Here is a 25154-nt window from a genome sequence, read left to right on the forward strand (position 1 = left end):
AAAATTACTTAGATTACCTAGGCAACCCTAAGCGATTATATGAATTATGTGCTAGTCAAACTATCACTGTGGTGGGGAGTTTAGGCACTATTTTCAGCCCTGGTTGTGTATCGCTAGATATGTAGCTGAAAAATGTGTACATGCACCATTTTGTCAATAAGAACAAAATGTGTAGGTAACAGCACGGGCTGAGTGTGACATAAATGTGAGTGACATGTAGCTCTGGGAAGGTATGTTGGAGAGAACAGAACAAATTGATCACGTAAGTGATCAAGTATATGAGGACATATAAGGGTTTCACATAGACCCTGCAAAGTCCAATTCGATAGTTATTTGATTGGACTTTTACCTACTTCTGAAAAGCGTCTTCAGAATTCAAGAGCGGTCTGAAGAGTATGAGAACAGTAAGCCTAAGTGTCCCAGAAGCTGGCGAGGAAGTGACCGTGGCTCTGTGGTTTCTTTCAGTATCTCATGGAGCTCTAACCTGGCAGCTTCACATAAGGGTTCAAAGTTACCAACGTGTGTGTGACTTAGAAAAGTCAAACCTGTCCAAGTTTATGTCTGATCTATCCCATCCATCCTGCGACGTAGTACTTCCTTTTTTTTTTTTAAATCTAGGATTTTCCTTCTCCTTCTCTCAAAGCGCCATGCAAATATTTATTGATCTCCCCAACATCTGACAGAAAGGGTACCCCAAAAGATGTGTTTTATAAATTGCTAGTGAGTAGACAGGTGCTCTGGAAAGGAAGTGCGTGGTTCCTTGTACAGTAAGTCCTCAGTTCTGAGTGTCTTATGCTGCTGTCGATGTGATAACACAGGCCTTGGTGTGACAGCAGAGAGAGCCTGATTTCCCAGTCAGGGAGGTCTGGGTCTGCATTTCAGACCAACAACCCCTTAACTAACCCTGTGGCATCAGACACGTTAACCACAGTTTCTTCGTGTGTAAAAAAGGCATAGCAATGCTAGTTTGTTGTAAACATTAAACATGCTGTGTGCAAAGTGTCGGGTGCTCAACAAACTCTCAACACTTAATAAAAGTTCTAATAATTCTTTTATCTTTAATTTTATCTCTAATGTCACACGAAGAGAAAATGCCCACAAATTCTGGCCTGGGGCATTTGCTGTTTTCAGTAGACTTTCTCAGCTGCGTACAGATCACAGCCTTAAGTCAACTTGTTAAAAAGCCCTATGACAAGACATGACCATGAAAAAACTTTCCTTGTGTCTGGGATGTACTTGTTCGTCTGCGGCCAAGCTCTTAGCCAGATCTGCTTTTGCAAGATTTCTTTGAAAGTCCTGAAAGAAAGAATTCATTCAGTGTTTTTCACTTGGTCACTTACATTTCATGTATTTCAGGAGTGAGCAGCATCTGGGATTAACATCTATTTATTTATACAGTTTAGTTTTCTTTAAAAGCCAACTGATGACTCCCGCTGGCACTCTTCTGATGTGACTTGGTCCAGCCTGCCCGCTGATACCCCTGGGACCGGCCACTCCCTTTCACTGCTTTCTCTGGGGAAGCTGGCCCAGCTGGCCTCTGCTGGGCTCCCTGGGGTCAGGCCACCGTCGGGTGCTCTCCTGCTCTCTCTGGCTTGTCCCTTCCGCCCGGCCCACTCCAGCTGCTTCCCATTCACTTCCTGGCTTCATAGCTTGGAGGGCTTGGGAATTCTTCCCTAGCGAGGCAGTGATCCGCATTCTCCACAGCTGGCAGCTTTCCTGCCAAATGTGAGTCTTCCTCGTGTAGCATCCGCACCTGTCTGCAGCTGAATCGCTTCTGGATGTGTCCACGGCAGACAGAGCTCAGAGTGCGCAGAACAAAGATGTGAGCCGAATTCCTGCCCTGGGCTACAGGGGAGGCCACCAACTGCACACTTCATTCAGGGACGTGGAAATCGCCCCCTGCCCTGCTCCCCACCCCCAGCCTGAGGGGGAGCATGCGCTGAGCAGATTTCCACCGTTCCTGTTCTGCCCACTCCCATTTCCCCAAATGAGAGCACTAAGGAAGATCAGCAGAGCATGGAATCAACTAACCAGGGTTAAATCATGGAAAACCCCAGAAGTTCAGACAGGAAATAGGGGCCAAGTGTAGTTTCAGATAGTTGACAAAAAACCGGATTGGCTGCACATTCACCCCTGTGGATAAGTGGGCCTGGCCACTGCCTGATAGGATTGTTGTGCCTCTGTAGGTGTCCTCCGATGGCTTTACACAGCGCCTAAAGTGCTAGTTCCTAGCCCAACTTCCTCTTTCCAGTAAAAGCAGGGTGTGGTGCAGCATTTTCCAGAGTGTTCTGTGGAACAATAATCCCCTGAGATGCTCCTTGTGGAAAGGTTTCCATGGTTGAATAACATTGTGCAACGCCGTGCGCTGCAGCTTGCTCGAGAAGATTCGCGGAGCGCATTTGTGTATTAGAGGCTCTCAGAAGTTCTGCTTTACCCAGAGGCTTGGAAAGTTACTGGACCACAGAATGCTTCTTTCAACTAACACCTAATAACAACCAGTAAAATTAATGTGCATGGACATACTGTTCCTTAAACCGGCCAAGACACACCCGCCTCAGGACCTTTGTCCTTGCTGTTCCCTCTGCCCGGAAAGCTGTTTCTGTGGATATTCACATAACTAATCCCCCACTCTGTTCAGGTCTCTGCTTAAGAGATGTCCTTCAGGGGGTGCCTGGGTGGCTCAGTCGGTTAAACGTCCAGCTTCAGCTCAGGTCATGATCTTACAGTTCATGAGTTCAAGCCCCGCATCGGGCTCTCTGCTGTCAGCACAGAGCCTGCTTTGGATTCTCTTTCCCGCTCTCTCTCTGCCCCTCCCCCACTTACATGCTCTGTCTCAAAAATAAATTCACATAAAAAAAAGAGATGTCTTTCAGGACTATCCTATCTAAAGGAGCCTCTTCTTTCCCCCATCCATCTTTCTATTTATCCTCTTATCCTGCTTTATTACTTTTACTTAGCACTTACAACTCTCTGACATTGCAAATCATTTGTGTTATTGTATAAAAACTTATTTATTTTCAATAAGTCCATCGTAACTAAAACGGAAGGTCCATGAGGCAGAGACATTGCCTTGCTCTCTGATTTATGTTCAGCTCTTCTCTTTATGTTCAGCATTCCTTCTCTTTTCTCTTGATGCGACCTTGAGCAAATCCGTTCATCGCTTAGAACTTTGATTTTTTTTAAATATAAAACAAGGAGAAATAATACCCATTCTTCCTCTGCTATAGAAACATAAGGAGGCACAAACGAGAGCTTGGCTATGATGTTGCTTTGTAAACGGTCAGGGGCTGCTTAGCCCCTTCAGGCTGCTATAACAAAAATACCACTGACTGGAGGACTTATAAAAACATCAGAAATTTATCTCTCACGGTTTTGGAAGCTGGGAAGTCCGAGATCAGGGCACCGACAGATCCTGGGTCTGGTGAGAGTCGCTTCCTGGTTCACTGATGGCTTTTTGCCATGTCCTCACGTAACAGAAGTGTAGAGGGCGCATCTCTGGGGTCCCTTCTACAAGGGCACTGATCTCGTTCATGAAGGCTCCACCCTTAAGACCTAATCCCCTCCCATGGCCCCCACCTCCAAATACCATTCCACGGGGGTTAGGATTCAACATATGAATTTTGGAGGGACACACACATTCACACCATAGCCGAGGCTTAGCACATGCAGGTTGTTGTTATCAAAGACGAAATGCAGAAAAGGAAAGGGAAGTAAACCCCATGGTGGAGATTCTCTGGGAATGTGAGGATAGGTCCACTCTCTAGGGAGGGACAGAGTAGGACAAATGCAGAAGAGGTAGTATGATTTAGGGGGGAAAGACCCCCGAATACAGTCCAAATTGCAGGGAACTGGAAGGAATCCTTAAGAAGGTGGAAAGATGAACGAGTAGAGGCTGGTGAGCGTTACTGCGCCTCTGACAGTTGTTTTTTTTTTTTTTTAAACAGTTTATTTAATCGGCATGAAAGCTCTATGGGGTAAGCGTTGTCTCGGTTTTATTTGTGAGGACACTCAGGCCGGGGAAGTTTCAGTACTGTACCCAAGGTCATGTAGGTAGTGAGAGCCCGGATCTCAATGCTGATCTGAGGCTGTGTGACGATACAGTCTTGGCTCCCACAGAGCCTGACGGGGTCTGCTCCTCGCTCTGTTGGGACGTGGCCCCGTGAGAGCGAGGGCAAGGTTAACCAGGGAACACCTGTTAGCCTCTTCCTCCACATACACCTGCGAACACTGCAGAGACATCGGACCACCCACAGGAGGCAAGGGAAAGAAAAGGAAGGTAGGAAGTTGTTAAGATGTAGCACCAGTTCTGACTTCGTTGTGGCAGAAACGTGCATCTGTGCAGTAAAGGAAACTGTTGGGGCTGGGGAGCATGGGGACTACTGCGAGCCTTGTTTACTTGTGTTATTTTCTGTTGCTAGGGCTGATTTCTTCTCATATCATGTTTCTCTTTATTTTTAAGTCATGTGTTGATATTACTGTTTGCATTAACTAGTTATCTGTGTATCTCCATCTGAGTCAAACTAAAAACCATAAATGACTTCGGTAACAAATCTGGAAATTGAATCAATCGAATGAGATCTAATTTTCTTCTCTGCGTTACCAATGTTTGCCTGATGAGGATTTAAATCAACTTTGAAAAACCTTAATTTATTTGGGTGTTAAATTCAATCAAGGCAGCCCACCAATCCAGCTGTTAGACTGACTGTATATAAGTCACTTGGACTGAAGATACTGGGAATTCTGCCCGTAAAATAGGGGACCATGGTGAGAAATCAAATCTTGACAAGCTTAGAATATAGGATAGTTGAACAGTCTGGGATAAAATGAGCAAGATGAATGTGATTTCTAGCTCATAGAACTCACTTTCCTTATAAAAGTCTGGAGGGAAGTTTTGGCTCCATGTATGAAGTGGTAAATCTAAGCAATGATCAGGATAATTCAGCCCTAAAACCCTTTTCTCAAATTGATAAATGATATTGAGAGGCGAGAAAGGGGATGGGGCAATGTTTTTCTCTCACGTTTTCTTTGAATAATGCTTTCAGTTTTCTCAGTTCACCTGAAAGGACACGGTGTGTGTGTGTGTGTGTGTGTGTGTGTGTGCTGAATGTATGTGTGAGAGGAAGACAGAGAGCATTCCAAGCTTTTCAAAGTTTCCCTCCTAGCTCTCTCTACTCGTCTGCACCCTGCTGTCTGTCAGGCCCTGTGAACATCTCTGTTCTAGTCTGATGGTGCCGGGCACAGTGCAGTGAATGACTAGGGAGGGAAATGCTGACAGCAGACTCAGCGTTTGAATCTTGGCCTCACCACGTTCTTCTGGCCTTAGCACGTTTTTTTTTTAACCTTTCTGTCTCGGTTTCCTCATTTGCAAACAAAGATAGTAACAGTCCTTACATCTTAAGGTTGTGTTGAAATAAATTTCTAGGCCCAAGATGGAGCCGCTCCTGCCCAAGGTGCCACATCAGGGAACAGAAGCTTAGACAACTTTTGTGTCCCTGTGAATGGCTGTGCTTGACCAGAAACAGTATATTCAGTCAGCCAGCTCCAAATGTCGAGCCACCTCTGGGCCTTCTCACCCCAAACAAGGTGGACTGTGGGGACCAAGACAATCAGATTATTTTCTATTTTTCTCTTTCTTGTTCTTTATTCTTTATCTCATAAAAGTTTCTTGCCCTCCGCCCCATTTTGCAGGCCCAAAAGGAGACTGTCCACTTCATGGCATGTTAAATAATTTGTTTCACCTAAATGGTCTTTAATCATTTTTCTAAACAGTTTCATGAAGATTCTATAAGAGAATGCATGTGGAGCATCTGGTAACATGGTAAACACTCAGTAAATACCTGTCAGGTCATTTTTACTACGAACACGCTCTCCATTCTCCGTGAGGATATATGACTTTCTTGAGGAAAATAATTATTTTACTCATCTTGTGATCCTCATGATACCTTTGTATATAGTAGGTGCGTAATAACTGTCTACCTAAGGGAAGAGAATCCACATTTTAACAATACTCAGTGTGTTTCAATTGGCCCTTGGGCTTCTAGAAAATACGCCTGTTAGGATCAGCACCCTCACCTTGCAGGTGTTGTCAGGAGGCAGGTTGAGGGTTTGAATGCTTCACCGCTCTAAAAATAAACTCACAGTATATTTCTCAATATCCTAGATGCCTAAACGTCATTTTATTTTTTGAACATGCATTAGTTAGGTTGGAACCTACTGTTCTGTGGTCTTTCCCAGGGGCCTGATTGTTACGGAGCTGGTAGGGGCCCCGGGTACATGGAGAATTACGGTTGTGGAAACCAGACGACTGAAGTTTTCTGCACAGCTTTGCTGAGAAAATAGTCATTTCTGTTTCCTCCCCATTACATTCTTGCACTTGCTTTTATGTGAGGTGGTCAAACAGAGGCAGAGGGAACATTGATTAGGGGAGCCGTCTCTATTATTATTAAGACCTTTGAAAGTCCTGTTGGGCATTTGCTAAGGAGAACTGCTTTAGAAACAGTATAATCACTCACTGTCCACGTGGGGCAAACAAATCTGTGGTCCTGCAGAGATCAGTTAGGTCCCGCAGATCAAGCTAATGAACAGCATTTCATTGCAGAGGGATGACAAAAATGGACTCTTACTAAGAAGCACTGTGAGGGGGGATCCTGGGCGGCTCAGTCTGTTAAGCGTGAACTTTGGCTCAGGTCATGATCTCCAGGTTCATAGGTTCCAGCCCCGCGTTAGGCTTTCTGCTGTCAGCACAGAGCCTGCTTTGAATCCTCTGTCTCCTTCTCTCTCTGACCCTCCCCCGCTGTTCTCTCTCTCTTTCTCCCTCTCTGTCTCTCTCGTTCCCTCAAAATAAATAAACTTAAAAAAAAAAAAAGCACGGTGAGGATAAAGCGTGATTAAAGTGAGTCGGAAGTTACCAAGCAGGGGTCAAGAAAGGATGGGGTGTGGGCTTGATCATGGAAATACCGGCCCAGATGAATTAATTCTATGGGCGTTTGTTTATAATAATTGTGCCTAAATGTTTGAGTAATAACCACACCCCCAAATTATGTGAAAATTATGCTCCTTTCAATTGCATAAAACAATTTACATGCCCATTATCAGCTGAGCCAAGGAAAACGTAATGATGTAAAAGCTAAGATCGTCATGAAACGTTTCCGTAAAAAAAATGACTTTGGTTTTTCCTTGTTTGCTTGTCAATTTCAAAGGAATCACATTTCATTATATCATATAAATAAAGTATCCCAGAGGCAGTAGCCCTTGCTATTTCAGTAAGCTACCCTCTATTTGGAAATTTTCTGTGGCTTTCAGATAAATGTATTTCCTTCGGAAAAGCAATCCTCACAAAGGAACCTAAGTAGATAGAGAGAGGCTGTTTCTAATGACACTCAGGAATTCTTGATGTTCTCCTGTGTGTGGCGATCCCTCCCTTATGAGAGGAGGATCAGAAGATGCAAAACCCTATGGCGTAAGGAGCAACTTAAAAGAAATATGCTAAAAGCTCATTTTGCGCGGTCCCACTTTGCAGCAGAATCCGATCCCATAGAAAGTGAACAGGCCTGCTCTTCTGTGCTTGTAACTTGTCTTTGGAAGCCAGCCTTGACAAACCTCACAGATCAACACCCTCCCCCCCTCCCCCTGAGCAAATGTGGAAAACCACTTGTTAGTTCCTCCCCTCTAAACACTCCTCCCTGTGGCTCCACTTTTTAAAACTCTTTTATTTTTGGTAGAAGTGAGGCTCACCAAGATCTAAAATAACACGAAACCTCCTGAGGTCTATTCCAGCACGAAGTGGGCCCAATATGAGAACTGGTGCATCATGTGTTTTAAGGCAGAGGAACCCTATTTTTTTTTAACACCAGAATTTCTCTCAGAAAGGGGGTCTGCTTTCGCTTTGAAAAATACCCTGATAAGAGCGGGGAGAGAAGAGAGCCCGGGAGGGGCTGGGGTGTGGGCGGAATGTTTCTGAGACAAAGGGAGCAAATGGGCAGGGACTTCCCAGCCGAGCGAAAGGGCTGCAGCCAATGGGAGGGCGGAAGTGGCTTGCATCTGTCCTGACGCTTTCTCTCCTCCCTCCCGCGCGAATCTTAGCTGAAATTAAGGAACTGGTTACACATTTAGTGTTAAGTCTTATTAGTATTATTATTATTATTTTTGTAAACGCGTAAGAGCTGGGCGTGTATCCAGATCAGCAGAGTAGGTCAGAGTGAACTTGTGTGGACCCAAGGAGAGAAAAACCTCTGAGAATAAGTATTTAGAGATTTTTAAAGAAATTGTGGCGAGGCCTCTAGACACAGATCTAGATGGGTTTACTGAAATCTTTGAGGGGGTTACGAGGGGAGTAAGGGAGCCTTTTTTGGTGTCTTGGTCACACCAGCTTCTTTACGTGCAGAGTCACTACTTTGTGATACTGTCTTCATTGGTGGGAGGCTGCTGTGTGTCTTAAGCTACTTCATGGGCAGGCACTTGGAAACATGATTCTATAAACACCCGGCATGATAGTTGATTCTGCCGTCTTGGAACTGGCTAGACTTCAAAATGATGTTAATTTAAGAGGCTGGCTGATGGAAAATAAAGATTCTTGCATAGAATAACAAAGCACTGTAAGATCCTAGTCTTATAATTGATAAGTATCCAACACCACCAGTTTTTCCAACAGCAATTCAAATCCTTAAAATCAGGGCCAGATAAGTTGGATACCTAATATTCCCATTACCCCAGGTTGTTAAGGTACAGGTGAAGAGGGGTCAATATATTTGACCCTCTGCCTATGTTCATCATATCTGTGCTAGGATCAAACCTAGAGTACCACTGCGTACATCAGAAACAAAAACACATTTGACAGTGTTTCACAGGGTATCTCAGAATTTGGGGGGCATACAAATTAGTGGCACATCACCTGAAGAAATGATTCCATCTCATCAGATACTTCCTCCGACTGGAATGCTCTGATCCAGAGTTTCAGATTGCATCACTTCCTGAGAGATGCCTTCCCTGACCACCCCTTACGAAGTACCCCCCACCCCCGCCCCCCCAATATCACTCTGGCTTTTCTTCACAACACTTATTACCATCTGAAACAATCCATTCATTTTTTTTTTTTTAACCTGGTTTTGGTCTGTCTGCCAACTATTCCAATATGAAGACCATGAAAGCAAGGAATTGACACTCTTGCTCATTGTTTCTCAAGCTCTAGGATGATGTCTGGCATCTTAGCAGAGCTCAGTAAATATTTGTTGAATCATCTGATGAATTTCACTCAGCCTTTAATCTGTACAGATTATCAAAATCCTCATAGGCCACTACAAATATAGTGTGGTTATTATTATAAAGGAAATACATACCGAAGGATTCTTTAGCTGGTGTTTTGATCTAATTCCTTTTTATTATCATCCTAATCTTGGATCATGTAAATGATGATCACATTATACCCATCAGGATACTTTGCAAGAAAAAAATTCAGAATTATAGCAGTAATTTGGCAGTAACTTCCCAGTGCAATTGGGAACTGATGCACTGAAAGTGAATCTAAAGATTCAATTAAATGATATAACAGTAGGGTTCAGTTTTCATATGGAGGGATGTTTTGATGTTCAATTTTAGCTTTAGGTTAATAGCATTGTTAGATTACATTCTTGGGTCATTAAAAGGATGAGTTCACTTTTTTTTTAATATAAGAAAACATGCAGTGGTGGAAGCTAGATAGCAATACCTATTGATAAGATTTTTAATATTACTTTTGATTTCAAATTTATTCAAAAATATAATTATGACTAGGGGATGTATAAATGTCTTCAAAACGCGAACAAATAACAAGAATGTTCTTTAGCTCTATATTATGGATAATTAAAAAAAGACAATTCAGGGTATAAATGCACTGTTTTGAGAGAATGGAACTATTTTTCTCCTTTGTACCTTATTGCTTTGATTTTTTTTTGGAGGATCTTATTTATCATAAGTTGCCATAGGAGCCTTGTTTTATGATGTAACTAGACTTGTTAAACATAAAATTATTATTCTATGTATATTATTTTCTCCATCCTCATATGAGAATAACAACAGAAGCACTGCTGAATTAACCTGAGTGCAGAAAAGAAAGTTCCAGAGAATTTTTCAAAATTTCATTTCCAGAATTGATGGGTGTTTATTCACTACTGGTAGAGTAAAGAAAGAAGTATTTTCAGGTGTTTACGTATGCACAGATTGCTTTGGTTTTACCTCCAAAAAGCATTTTAGTTATCTATTTTTTGCATAACAAATTACCACAAAATTTAGTGGCTTGAAGCAACAATAGGCATTTATCTCTCACAGTTTCTGGGAGGAATTAGGGAGAAGCTAAGGTTCTGCTGGGGAGTCTTTCATGAAGTTGCAGTCAAGATGTTGCCCAGGTTGCAGAAAGCTTGACTGGGGCTAGAGAGTCTGCTTCCAAGATGGCGGACTCCCATGGCTGGGGAATACGTGCTGCTTGTTGACAGGAAACCTTGTTTTCTCATAATGTATACTTCTCCATAGGACTGCTTGAGTGTCTTTACAACATGATGGGTGAATTCTCCTGGAGCAAATGATTCAAGTAAGCAATGTGGAAGTTGCTATGTTTTCTGTGACCTAACCTCAGAAGTCACACTATCACTTCCATCGTGTTCTACTAGTCACACAAAGTGACCTTCATACAATGTGGGAAGTGACTGACTACGTGAGGGCATAAATACCAGGAGATAAGAATCATTGGGATCATCTTGGATGCTAAGGATAACAGTGAGAAATCACAAGGTTATTTTAAAATCTACCACTGTTATGAATTTTGAATTGATTACCAATGTTCACTAAAAACTGCTTTGAAAATTATGGAGTGGTGGTGCAGAAATGGAAATAGCATTTAACAAGAAGGCTTGATAAGTGTATAAATAACATTTCCCCCCCTATATTATGAATAGCGCGTATCATCACATTGGATAAAGCAAATAAGTAAATATTGTCAAATCTGCTTCATAAGATCATAAACCTTTTGGTGGGAAATGAGATCAGATAATTGAAAAGAAAAAGAAAACGGAGAAGGGAAAGATCGGAAAACAAGGATCTACAGAAAGAAAAAAGTAGTGGCAAAACAAAAGAGAAGGGAAAGGGGAAAACAGGGATGAGAAAAGAAACAGGAGCGATAATGACATAAGATATAGAAGACAAAGATATGGAAATAAGAAGCAAAAGGAGTGTAGGAAAAAGATGATTTGCACAAAAGAGAGAAGAAGGGAGAAAAAATCATGAGAACAGGAAAGAGTTTAAAAAGAAAAAAAAAAAAGTAGAGATTAGCCTTTTCATTCCTTTCCTCTACCTGTGTTTAGATCCTTCACCACCTCAGAACAGGACCAGGGACTTGCAGCCTCTGACTTGGTTTGCTCCCTGTGTTTCCGAGCTCTTCTGGGAAGGACCTGGTTTTCAGCTTGTTGTCCAGACTGGATTGGCTAAGTGCTTCTGGAGAGAAGAGTTGAATGAATATTTTATTTAATATCCAACTTGTGCTTCTTAAGGACACACTATCTTGCTGGATAACATTTTTCTAAAAGTATTGAAAAATGTAATTTATCTGGAAAAAAAGCAGACATAAGCAAATAATTTTCTGGGAGATTTTGGTTCTGTAAAAAGCTATACCATACTTCTTTTGGTTCCCTTTGTGTTTCTGCAGATTAATATAGTTCATTTTTTTTTTGTCATTTTGGGTTTTTGATTTGGGGTTTACTTTAGTTCAGTTTCCTGATTCAGTTCATGTTTCTGTGATTAAAGTAAAATGGTGGTTAAAAAAGTATTCAAATGGCTAGTTTCCTTACCTAAGACTTTTTTTTTTTTAAACAAGCTTACATAATTTGTCTTTCAATAATGTTTAACTTACAGATTTAAGGGAAATTTGGATAAGCAATTTTCAAATATTGAAATATAAGATGAGCACACTGATATCTGCTTTTTTCATACGTTCTAGTGTACTTTCTCACGTACAAGTTAACTCACGAAGGTAAAGGATTATACACGAATTCAAAGTGTGGGGTTTTTTCCTCTACCTTTTCCATTTCGCTGATTTTTGTTTATTTGTTTGTTTTGCTTGAGTCTGTGTTTGTAGGTGAATATAAGTGAGCTGAGGACAGTTAATTAACAAGCATTTATTGGATAGCCATTATGTACATAACGAACAAAAAATGTACAGCATCTGGGGTGAAAAAAGAGAGAAAACAAGATATAGTCATGGTTCCTGGGAAACAGAATGTAAACAGGTAGAAACAAAGTGAGTGAGAAGAAACACAAAATGATATATGAAGTGTGCAATAATTTAGAACATATTAAATGTGGGGTGCCTGGGTGGCTCAGTCAGTTAAGCGTCCGATTTCAGCTCAGGTCATGATCTCACCGTTCGTGGGTTTGAGCCCCACGTGGGGCTCTGTGCTGACAGCTCGGAGCCTGGAGTCTGCTTCAGATTCTGTGTCTGTCTCTCTGCCCCTCCCCCACTCACGCTCTGTCTCTCTCTCTCTCTCTCTCAAAAATAAACATTAAAAACAAAAACAAAAACAAAAACCAACAAAAACCCCAGAAACAAAGAAAAAGAACATATTAAATGTGTCACCAATAGGAGAATACAGAGTGAATGATCCAAGTAGAACTGGGCCAGTCTTAGGAAACTGCCTTCAGTTGGTGAATGTTGAACCAAAATTTGAAATTGGGTTTAGACGAGGATTAATGGAGAGGAGTGAGATTGATTTCTTTGGGGTTGTGCGAAGTATGGGTGCCCGGGTGAGTACAAGGAGATTGCCAGTAAAGGTGAACACATATCTCTAGTGACTTGGGAAAGGATTTAAAGAAGTGAATCTGGAAAGATAAATTTAAATGCACAATCTGTGACCCAAATTTTTTCAACGAATCCTTTCAAAATGTTACAGAAGGCTTGTTGTTTGAGAAGAACTGTGTATTTGTTCTGTATGAAACAGCTTGAAATGATGATAATGGATAGCAGAACTTAAATATATGATAAGTAGCAAATGTATACATATTTATTATCATATACTTAACAAATGAGTGTAAAATATGAATGTCTTATTTCTCTAAGCTGAAAAGTAATTGAAATAACATGGACACTTTCGGACGATATGTATTTCTCAGATGTGCAGATGTACATATAAAAGGCTGCTGTAATGAGTTCTTGACTACGAGTCTGTAGACTGGATTTCAGATCTCCGCTTTATTTATGAATACTTCTGTAACTTGGATAAGTTGCTTAAATATGTTCAAAGTCAATGTTACAGTGTTCTGTGAGGATCAAATAAGATAATGTATGTGAAATTACCTGGCATATGGTAGGCACTCAATGTGTTTTTATTTCTTTACTGTTTTCTTTAAGAAGCAATGGGTCTTTTTGGAGAAAGTTGCTTACAGCTTTCCCAACCCTTGCAGGGTGGCAACATAGATGAATGTGGAACATGCTTTGATTCATATTTTAAGTAAAGGGTGAAGCATGTCTTTTATATTTTTAATGGAAGGAGTCAGGAAACTCTATACCTCTAAACTTCAGCCAGTTTTCTGGAAATGGGTCTGGGTGAAAATAGACCCACTCGTAGCCAATCAAAAGGACTGGCCTTTATTGCACAGAGCAAACATTTACAAAAGTAGCTTTTTGCCTCCTCATTGAGCTTAATTTATTGTAGAAAATTTGGAAAATCCAGAATGTAAAGAGCATCTGTAATCTCATTAGTTACAGAGAACCATTGGCGTATTTCCTTCAATCTCTTTTATACAACATAAACCTCAACTGGAATCAACTGTACGTATCTTTTGTAGCCTGATGTTTTTCATCTTGCACTGTACAGAAAGCATATTCTTATGTCACTAACACAGAAGATTTCTCTGAAAACATACTTTTGAATGGTTATGTAGTATAACCTACAGTATGGTTCTACCGATAATTTATCTAATTATTCCCTATTTTTAAGGCTGTTTAGGATATCTACCATAATACATATCACTGCAATGATTATCAGTATGCCTAAATCTCTGGTTATTTCTTTGAAATAGATTTCAAGAAATGGAATTATTCCATCACAAAGTATAAACACCTTTAAGCCTCTTAACTCACAATGAGCATCGTCCTATGGAAAGGTTGTACCAATTTTACGCTCCTCTTACCAGTGTGTGACACTCAGCATTTCCCAGAACCCTTGCTGCAGAGCATTTCTACAAAGACTTCCTTCACAAGTGGTTGCCATGTCCATCTGTGCTGATTAATTTCTGGAAACCTTTGTTAATGGTTTTTTTATTAACAATCATTGCCATTGTACCCGAGGCTTTTCATTTCTTCTTTATCTTCATTATAACCTACATGTTTCCTTTTACAGTGTTTTCTGAAAAACAGCAAAGCAGTACATGTGCTAATAAAACTAAAATCGAGATTTAATTTCTTAGATAAATTCGGGGCAGGCTGACAAACTCAGACTTGTGGGAAGACTGGATGGATGGTTGCCTGGCAAATACTTCATGAGTCATTGTTTTTAAAACCTCCAGAGCCAGGAAGAAAGGGCTGATTAGCTGGGATGAGTTATCATATTCCCATTTCATATATTTCTGGAAATAGTACAGTTTTGCGAATGTGTTAAACGATCCCAAATTAATACATGATGATAGAAGCAGAAGATGAGCTGATTTAGGCAAATGTGGCCCCATGACCTAGTCATGAACTTTTCTCAAGTGGGGGGAACAGTCCTTTTCCAGCAGTCCCTTAGGCATTTGTATTTATATGTGTACATGTCTGCTCCCTCACTGGCTGGTAGAGTTCCCTGAGATGGAGAATAAGTGTTTTCATCTTTATTTTACGGCTCAGACTAAAGAACATTAGCCATAATAGAATCATGTAGATGAACAATTCCCTGGTGGCTGGCTAGAAAAGGAATTTTTGAGCATAGTAGCAATGAAAGAAATCTCAAAGGACATTATTAAAATATTTGAATATATAAAAATTTAAAATGTCTCCACACTACTCCATAATGCCTAAGCTCATAAATGAACTTAAATGTCAAAACAAGTAGGGGAAAATATTTTTAGTAAAATTGACAGCAAGGGATTTAATGCCTTTAATATATAAAGAACTCCTAAACATCAATAAGAAAAAATATTAAGAGCACAATAGTTAAATGGGTAAAGGACATAAATACGTAAAAAAGAAAAGAAAGAAAAGAAAATAGAAATGACTAATAAATATTAAAAATGCCCAACTTCATTTTTCCAAAAAATTTTTTTATTGTGGTAAAATACACATAACATAAAATTTACCATCTTAACCATTTTTAAGTGTATAGTTCAGTGTCCAGCTTCACTTTTAATTGAAGAAATACAGAATAAAAAAATCACATATCATTTTTGATCATTAGATGAAAGATTCTTTTTCAGTTTTAAGAATGATAAGCCTGGCAAAGGCAGAATGAATAGCAATGTATTTTGGTGCAACCTATCTGGAAAGCAATTTGGGAATATGTGTCAAAAACTTTAAAGATGTTCATACTCTTTGACGTAAGAATCCCAATTTTAGAAATCTATCTGAAGGAAACAATCTGAAATGTGAGCAAAAGCGTTTATAGTACATAATGCTACTTACCTTGACAAAAATAGTAGAAAAATTTAAAAGTGCAATAGTAAGATTTAATCAAATAAATTTTGTATAGCCAGACAATAGATTATTTACACATCATTTAAAATGTCAATGGGGGGCGCCTGGGTGGCATAGTCGGTTAAGCTTCCGACTTCAGCCAGGTCACGATCTCGCGGTCTGTGAGTTCGAGCCCCGCATCGGGCTCTGGGCTGATGGCTCGGAGCCTGGAGCCTGTTTTCGATTCTGTGTCTCCCTCTCTCTCTGCCCCTCCCCTGTTCATGCTCTGTCTCTCTCTGTCCCAAAAATAAAAATAAAAAACATTGATAAAATGTCAATGGAATTTTTTTTTAAACGTGGAAAATGCTTGTAGTTTGAAGTGAAAGGTATAAAATACTCACTTATGCATGCAGGCATATCTGCATAGAAGAATTACTAGAAAGAAATATACCAGCCTATCAGCAAGAACTATTTCTGGATAGTAGAATTCCATGTAACTTCGTCTTCATCTCCTTCATATGTATTTTTGAGCTTTTCACAACAAAAATGTACTACAAGTAGAAAGCCAGTTGTTAAAGAAAAGCAAGGAATGAGCAACACGTGGAAGATGGTTCTTTTTAATTCAGGAGACATTTGAAAGCTATATGCTGTGGAGAAGAGTGGAGAGGGACAGGTTAAAGGTCTAAGAAGAGGCTTTACTGTGAGTGAGGTCCTGGGGCACAGGGTTGGAGGAGACCTGGGGAGGAACCTCCTCTACCAAGGACTGAAGGAGAAGGATGCAGACAGGTTAGTCACCGGCAATAAGGAGGTAGAGAGATTCTTGCTTGATGACTATGACTTTCCCTGAAGGAGAAAACAAGTGAGATTCTCTGCCGGGCATCTTTGGTGAAGCTTGAGAAAAGTGAGCAGATTTGAAATTGCCACTGAGCACAAAGGAAGGACCTCACGTATTATTTATCCTCAAAACCTGCTCCGTATTCTTATCTTCTGATCAGTGATTGGCGTCAATGATCCAAGACAGAAACCTGGAAATCATCCTACCCATTCCTATTGATTAATAAAGTTCTCATAGTTCAATCCCCTAATTATCTCTCGAACCAATCGTCTCTCCACCTCTTCTCCATCTTCTTGCTTGATCTATTGCAGATTCTAAACTGGTCTCTCTAGGCTCCTTTGTATCCCCATCTTTCAAAAATCCAATTAGGGATGTTGTCATACTTCCATTTAAAATACTTCCTGGTCTTCAATTGCCTTTAGGATAAAATCCAAATTCTGTTCCAGGATATACAGGGCACTTTGACCTGGTTCTTGTACCTTTTCAACTTTATTTTTTCCCCATCATTTGTTTGTCCATCCATCCATCTATGTATCCATCTATTCCATTCCGTTCCAATCCATCCATCCTTCTATTTGCAAGTGCCAACAGTATGCTGGAAACCATGTAGGCTAAGTGCTAGGGAAACAATACAAAGAAGTCTAGACGTGGTGTCTGCACAAGAGCAACTTACAGTCTGGGGAGGTAAATAGACATAAATATGTGTGATACATGTTATACTTATCACAACGTGCTAAGGATGCAGGGAAGGCACAAGGGAATGACTGTCAGGTCTCTGAGGCAGGGATTGGCAGGGAGATGGAATCAGAAAAAGTTTCACAGAGGATAAGACCCTTGAACTGAATCTTGACAGGTACGTAGATTTTTGGTTCCTCCCCTTCTCCTCCACCTTCTCTTCCTCCTTCTTTTGTGAAAATGGAGAAAGGTGCTTCAGGTAGAGGCATTAATATGAACAAAGTCATGGAAGTATGACACAGTTAGTGGCATTGGTGGACCTGCATGTTTGGTATATCTGTAGCACAGAGTGCAAGACCCTGTGTGTGTGTGTGGGGGGGGGGGGGGCGAGGCAAGCAGTGGAGGAGGATGTGTAGTAAGAAAAAGAGACTGGAGAAGAAGGAGGCAGAGGTCAGATGGTGGAGTTCTAGGCTCTGTCCTGAAGGCAATGGAAAATAATTGACAGGGTTTAGATGGAAGGGTAACAAAATTAGATTTGGGATTTTAAAAGATCTGGTTGGCTATAATGTGGACAATGGATTGGAGGGATGTAAGATACTGGAGGCAGTGAGGCCTTTTTGAGGTTGCTATTTAGAAGGGAGATGAGGAAGGTCTCAGGGCTGAACTAAGGAAAGAAAGTGGAATGTTTCAGAAATGCTAAGGAGGTATTATGTTCTCTAGCAATGCTTCTCCAACTCTGAGTTCCTGAACTGGTGGCGGTCTGTGTACTGTTTGTTACCAGTCTTCTGGGAGAGAAATACAGAAAGTGACAGTAAGCATGTAGAAATTTTTGTAGCAGGTTAAAGGAGTAATTTTGTATCTGTTAAATGTAATAATGAAAAAATTGGACTTGTATTTTGTAGATCTTTGCTTTTTATTTCATTTGTCTGCTAATTAATTTTTATTGTAGTTTATAAAAGTATTGGGCCCATATATGGGCAAGCAATACAAAGTGGACCTCATCACGGTTGGTTGAGAAGTACTCATCTGCAGGACTTGGTAACTGAGTGAATGTGGGAATAGGTGGAAGGAGGGGAGTAAGATGACTCTCGCGTTCTGACAACTGGGTGCAATAGTTACAGAAAGTTAAAGAAGTGCCATTTTGGGGGAAAGAGGGTAAACCCCCACTTCCCTATTATTTTGGGTTACAGTGATATTTTTAAAAATGCATTTGGGGAAACATGTTATAATCTTTCATGCATCTTGGGTTTTGCATGCACTTGTTCTCTATCAATAACATTCCTTACTCCCTTCTTCACTTGACTAATTTAAAGACAAATGTTTCAGAAGCATTTTTGTATCACCAGCATCGGGCTAAATGCCCAACTCACTCATTATTTCATTTAATCTTCACAATAGCCCTGTGAAGGAGGGATCTCATTTTGTAGATGAGAAAACAGGTTTGGAGAGGCTACGTAACTTGCTCAAGGTCACCCAGCTGGTAAACTGGTAGGGCTGGGCTAAGAACTCAAGAAATCCAATTCAAGAACACATGTGCATATTGTCTAGTCAAGACTCAGTGTAACTGTTGCCTCTTCTAGGACGCCTTCCCTGCTGTCTTTACTTATGGGTACATCTTCTGCATTTCCACAAGACACATGCACGCATCTGTCTCCATCCTGGCACTTGTCATGCTCAATTAGAAGCTTTCATTCATTTGTTGTTGTTTCCCTTTCTTTCCTAAACCAGGCACTACTTGAGGGAAGGAAGGATTCCTTACATCTCTGATTCCTCAATCCACAGCCTAGCGGCCAGTATTAAGTAGGAGCTTGGTAAATGTCTGTTGAATAAATGGAGGTGTGAGAAAACGTGCTATTTTATTGGGGGATGTTTGAGGACAGAAAATAGAGAGTATGGGCTAAATGTAAACAAGTAAACTGGGGCAGATCATGAAGATTGCTATATTTTGGGTTTAGGAATTTGCAAACAGCAGTCACAGAATCCTTTATCCTTTTCACCTCCATAGATACCATACTTTTCAATGTTGTAGCTCTGTTCTGGGGATGCTAATCAGTGATGTGTCAGTACATGTTTAACAGCTACCTCCTCCCTCCCTTTCCCTGCAAAAATCCCTGATTTGTTGCGCTTTTTGATTTCCATGGTGTACATGCTCCTGTAATGGCCAATTTCAAGCTACCAATGTGATGCTAGTCAACATGAAAGTGGGAAGAGATTCACAGTTTTGATGCCAAGATAAAATATTCCACCACACGGTTACAATAGACACAAAGCACCTCAAGACCACAGCTAATAGTAAAATGTAGTGAATTAGGAAGGGAGGAGTTTGGAGAGTTTATTACCTGTTTTTAATACATCTTTAATGATAACTTTATGTAATTTAATTTTTAATAGCAGCCATGTTTAACCTCTGGCTTACAAAATTCCTTGAGTTTTAACAGTTGGCTCTCATGAGCTGATGTGAGGTGACACCACTGTCACTAATCTCTTTATCTATAGATTCATTCAAGCCCAATTCGTGGGCCTAATTTTATTCCTAAGGAGGCCCCTATAAGAGGTTCTGGGTCAGTAGCTTTTTGAGGTAGTATTAGCTCCCTTGTAATCTGCTCTAATCTTTGTGATCCGGTTCCTGAGTACCCGAGTTTTGACCTTGTTTTGCAACAAGCAACATGCCCTACAGATACCACCATCCTTGTAGAGACTGCTTCTTGTCCCGAATGCTAGTTTCCCTCTGATGCCTTCTCCAGGCAGAGTTGATCAAGGTGTACAAGTTCTCTGTACAACGTGACGCCATTTACATGTGGACTGCTTGCTTGGACTGCCACTTGTTACATTTTATTCTATTGCTTACCTGCCCCACTACTGCTTAAATACGTGCCCTGGTTTGCAAGGAAGTTTGGACTTGCTTTGAATTCTAGTACATGGTTCTTCTATCCTGCTCATCCTCTTAGTTTTGGATCTACTTTTGGGCTCAAGATTCTGTATTCCTTTGGCTTCAGTAACTGACACCTGGCCTTACTCCGTGATCTGATTACAGGGATGTCTGGCTTCCTGACTTTGGCCTAGCCAACCACAGCTCAAATTCAAATGCTGTTAAATAGCAACATGAGAAAATGAGCTAATTTAAGGAGGTCTTACAATTTTATTGTTATCAATATCTGTCAATAGTTGCCAAAACCCTGGTTGCCTTACTTGCAAACAGTTCCTGGAGAGTCAAGACCCTGGGAATTTTTGAAGGGTGCTTAAGTTAACATAATGGAGCCAGGCTGAGTTCCGGAAGATGGCGGCGTAGGAGGACACTGGGCTCACCGCGCGTCCTGCTGATCACTTAGATTCCACCTACACCTGCCTAAAGAACCCAGAAAACCGCCAGAGGATTAGCAGAACGGAGTCTCCGGAGCCAAGCGCAGACGAGAGGCCCACGGAAGAGGGTAGGAAGGGCGGCGAGGCGGTGCGCGCTCCACGGACTGGCGGGAGGGAGCCGGGGCGGAGGGGCGGCTCGCCGGCCAAGCAGAGCCCCCGAGTCGGGCTGGCAAAAGCGGAGGGGCCAGACGGACTGTGTTCCGACAGCAAGCGCGACTTAGCATCTGGGAGGTCATAAGTTAACAGCTCTGCTCAGAAAGCGGGAAGGCTGGAGGACAAAGGGAGGGAGAGCTGCTGAGCCCCCGGACGGCAGAGCTCAGCTTGGCGGGGAACATCCCCCGCCCATCCCCCAGCCAAAATCCCAAAGAGAACCAGTTCCTGTCAGGAACTTGCTCGCTCCGTGCAAACACCCAACTCTGTGCTTCTGCGGAGCCAAACCTCCGGCAGCGGATCTGACTCCCTCCCGCTGCCACAGGGCCCCTCCTGAAGTGGATCACCTAAGGAGAAGCGAGCTAAGCCTGCCACTCCCGCCCCCGTGCACCTTGCCTACCCACCCCAGCTAATACGCCAGATCCCCAGCACCACAAGCCTGGCAGTGTGCAAGTAGACCAGACGGGCCACGCCACCCCACAGTGAATCCCGCCCCTAGGAGAGGGGAAGAGAAGGCACACACCAGTCTGACTGTGGCCCCAGCGGTGGGCTGGGGGCAGACATCAGGTCGGACTGCGGCCCCGCCCACCAACTCCAGTTATACACCACAGCACGGGGGAAGTGCCCTGCAGGTCCTCACCGCTCCAGGGACTATCCAAAATGACCAAACGGAAGAATTCCCCTCAGAAGAATCTCCAGGAAATAACAACAGCTAATGAACTGATCAAAAAGGATTTAAATAATATAACAGAAAGTGAATTTAGAATAATAGTCATAAAATTAATCGCTGGGCTTGAAAACAGTATACAGGACAGCAGAGAATCTCTTGCGACAGAGATCAAGGGACTAAGGAACAGTCACGAGGAGCTGAAAAACGCTTTAAACGAAATGCAAAACAAAATGGAAACCACGACGGCTCGGATTGAAGAGGCAGAGGAGAGAATAGGTGAACTAGAAGATAAAGTTATGGAGAAAGAGGAAGCTGAAAGAAAGAGAGATAAAAAAATCCAGGAGTATGAGGGGAAAATTAGAGAACTAAGTGATACACTAAAAAGAAATAATATACGCATAATTGGTATCCCAGAGGAGGAAGAGAGAGGGAAAGGTGCTGAAGGGGTACTTGAAGAAATTATAGCTGAGAACTTCCCTGAACTGGGGAAGGAAAAAGGCATTGAAATCCAAGAGGCACAGAGAACTCCCTTCAGACGTAACTTGAATCGATCTTCTGCACGACATATCATAGTGAAACTGGCAAAATACAAGGATAAAGAGAAAATTCTGAAAGCAGCAAGGGATAAACGTGCCCTCACATATAAAGGGAGACCTATAAGACTCGTGACTGATCTCTCCTTTGAAACTTGGCAGGCCAGAAAGGCTTGGCACGATATCTTCAGTGTGCTAAACAGAAAAAATATGCAGCCAAGAATCCTTTATCCAGCAAGTCTGTCATTTAGAATAGAAGGAGAGATAAAGGTCTTCCCAAACAAACAAAAACTGAAGGAATTTGTCACCACTAAACCAGCCCTACAAGAGATCCTAAGGGGGATCCTGTGAGACAAAGTACCAGAGACATCACTACAAGCATAAAACATACAGACATCACAATGACTCTAAACCCGTATCTTTCTATAATAACACTGAATGTAAATGGATTAAATGCGCCAACCAAAAGACATAGGGTATCAGAATGGATAAAAAAACAAGACCCATCTATTTGCTGTCTACAAGAGACTCATTTGAGATCTGAGGACACCTTTAGATTGAGAGTGAGGGGATGGAGAACTATTTATCATGCTACTGGAAGCCAAAAGAAAGCTGGAGTAGCCATACTTATATCAGACAAACTAGACTTTAAATTAAAGGCTGTAACAAGAGATGAAGAAGGGCATTATATAATAATTACAGCATCTATCCATCAGGAAGAGCTAACAATTATAAATGTCTATGCGCCAAATACTGGAGCCCCCAGATATATAAAACAGTTACTCATAAACATAAGCAACCTTATTGATAAGAATGTGGTCATTGCAGGAGACTTTAACACCCCACTTACAGAAATGGATAGATCATCTAGACACACAGTCAATAAAGAAACAAGGGCCCTGAATGATACATTGGATCAGATGGACTTGACAGATATATTTAGAACTCTGCATCCCAAAGCAACAGAATATACTTTCTTCTCGAGTGCACATGGAACATTCTCCAAGATAGATCATATACTGGGTCACAAAACAGCCCTTCATAAGTTTACAAGAATTGAAATTATACCATGCATACTTTCAGACCACAATGCTATGAAGCTTGAAATCAACCACAGGAAAAAGTCTGGAAAACCTCCAAAAGCATGGAGGTTAAAGAACACCCTACTAACGAATGAGTGGGTCAACCAGGCAATTAGAGAAGAAATTAAAAAATATATGGAAACAAACGAAAATGAAAATACAACAATCCAAACGCTTTGGGACGCAGCAAAGGCAGTCCTGAGAGGAAAATACATTGCAATCCAGGCCTATCTCAAGAAACAAGAAAAATCCCAAATACAAAATCTAACAGCACACCTAAAGGAAATAGAAGCAGAACAGCAAAGGCAGCCTAAACCCAGCAGAAGAAGAGAAATCATAAAGATCAGAGCAGAAATAAACAATATAGAATCTAAAAAAACTGTAGAGCAGATCAACGAAACCAAGAGTTGGTTTTTTGAAAAAATAAACAAAATTGACAAACCTCTAGCCAGGCTTCTCAAAAAGAAAAGGGAGATGACCCAAATAGATAAAATCATGAATGAAAATGGAAATATTACAACCAATCCCTCAGAGATACAAACAATTATCAGGGAATACTATGAAAAATTATATGCCAACAAATTGGACAACCTTGAAGAAATGGACACATTCCTAAACACCCACACTCTTCCAAAACTCAATCAGGAGGAAATAGAAAGCTTGAACAGACCCATAACCAGCGAAGAAATTGAATCGGTTATCAAAAATCTCCCAACAAATAAGAGTCCAGGACCAGATGGCTTCCCAGGGGAGTTCTACCAGACGTTTAAAGCAGAGATAATACCTATCCTTCTCAAGCTATTCCAAGAAATAGAAAGGGAAGGAAAACTTCCAGACTCATTCTATGAAGCCAGTATTACTTTGATTCCTAAACCAGACAGAGACCCAGTAAAAAAAGAGAACTACAGGCCAATATCCCTGATGAATATGGATGCAAAAATTCTCAATAAGATACTAGCAAATCGAATTCAACAGCATATAAAAAGAATTATTCACCATGATCAAGTGGGATTCATTCCTGGGATGCAGGGCTGGTTCAACATTCGCAAATCGATCAACGTGATACATCACATTAACAAAAAAAAAGAGAAGAACCATATGATCCTGTCAATCGATGCAGAAAAGGCCTTTGACAAAATCCAGCACCCTTTCTTAATAAAAACCCTTGAGAAAGCCGGGATAGAAGGAACATACTTAAAGATCATAAAAGCCATTTATGAAAAGCCCACAGCTAACATCATCCTCAATGGGGAAAAACTGAGAGCTTTTTCCCTGAGATCAGGAACACGACAGGGATGCCCACTCTCACCGCTGTTGTTTAATATAGTGCTGGAAGTTCTAGCATTAGCAATCAGACAACAAAAGGAAATCAAAGGCATCCAAATTGGCAAAGATGAAGTCAAGCTTTCGCTTTTTGCAGATGACATGATATTATACATGGGAAATCCGATAGACTCCACCAAAAGTCTGCTAGAACTGATCCATGAATTCAGCAAAGTTGCAGGATACAAAATCAATGTACAGAAATCAGTTGCATTCTTATACACTAACAATGAAGCAACAGAAAGACAAATAAAGAAACTGATCCCATTCACAATTGCACCAAGAAGCATAAAATACCTAGGAATAAATCTAACCAAAGATGTAAAAGATCTGTATGCTGAAAACTATAGAAAGCTTATGCAGGTAATTGAAGAAGATATAAAGAAATGGAAAGACATTCCCTGCTCATGGATTGGAAGAATAAATATTGTCAAAATGTCAATACTACCCAAAGCTATCTACACATTCAATGCAATCCCAATCAAAATTGCACCAGCATTCTTCTTGAAACTAGAACAAGCAATCCTAAAATTCATATGGAACCACAAAAGGCCCCGAATAGCCAAAGTAATTTTGAAGAAGAAGACCAAAGCAGGAGGCATCACAATCCCAGACTTTAGCCTCTACTACAAAGCTGTCATCATCAAGACAGCATGGTATTGGCATAAAAACAGACACATAGACCAATGGAATCGAATAGAAACCCCAGAACTAGACCCACAAACGTATGGCCAACTCATCTTTGACAAAGCAGGAAAGAACATCCAATGGAAAAAAGACAGTCTCTTTAACAAATGGTGCTGGGAGAACTGGACAGCAACATGCAGAAGTTTGAAACTAGACCACTTTCTCACACCATTCACAAAAATAAACTCAAAATGGATAAAGGACCTGAATGTGAGACAGGAAACCATCAAAACCT

The 25154-nt window shown here is 41.1% G+C and overlaps 2 long non-coding RNA genes across 2 annotated transcripts in view; one reads left to right on the forward strand and one right to left on the reverse strand.

The window, feature by feature from the left end:
- The first annotated feature begins 3995 nt into the window (after positions 1-3995).
- The window catches only part of LOC131519240 (uncharacterized), a 48903-nt gene continuing 27744 nt past the window's right edge, over positions 3996-25154 (forward strand). The window contains exon 1 of the long non-coding RNA XR_009265546.1: positions 3996-4276. This is a non-coding gene — a long non-coding RNA (uncharacterized LOC131519240). The remainder of the gene's footprint in view (positions 4277-25154) is intronic.
- On the reverse strand, positions 9474-14584 carry LOC131519239 (uncharacterized). Its single transcript, XR_009265545.1, has 3 exons — positions 14152-14584; positions 11321-11460; positions 9474-10543 (listed from the first exon to the last, which is right to left on the reverse strand). It is a non-coding gene; the product is annotated as an uncharacterized LOC131519239 (long non-coding RNA).

This window comes from Neofelis nebulosa, chromosome 8 (assembly GCF_028018385.1).
Source record: "Neofelis nebulosa isolate mNeoNeb1 chromosome 8, mNeoNeb1.pri, whole genome shotgun sequence".
Classification (NCBI taxonomy): domain Eukaryota; kingdom Metazoa; phylum Chordata; class Mammalia; order Carnivora; family Felidae; genus Neofelis; species Neofelis nebulosa.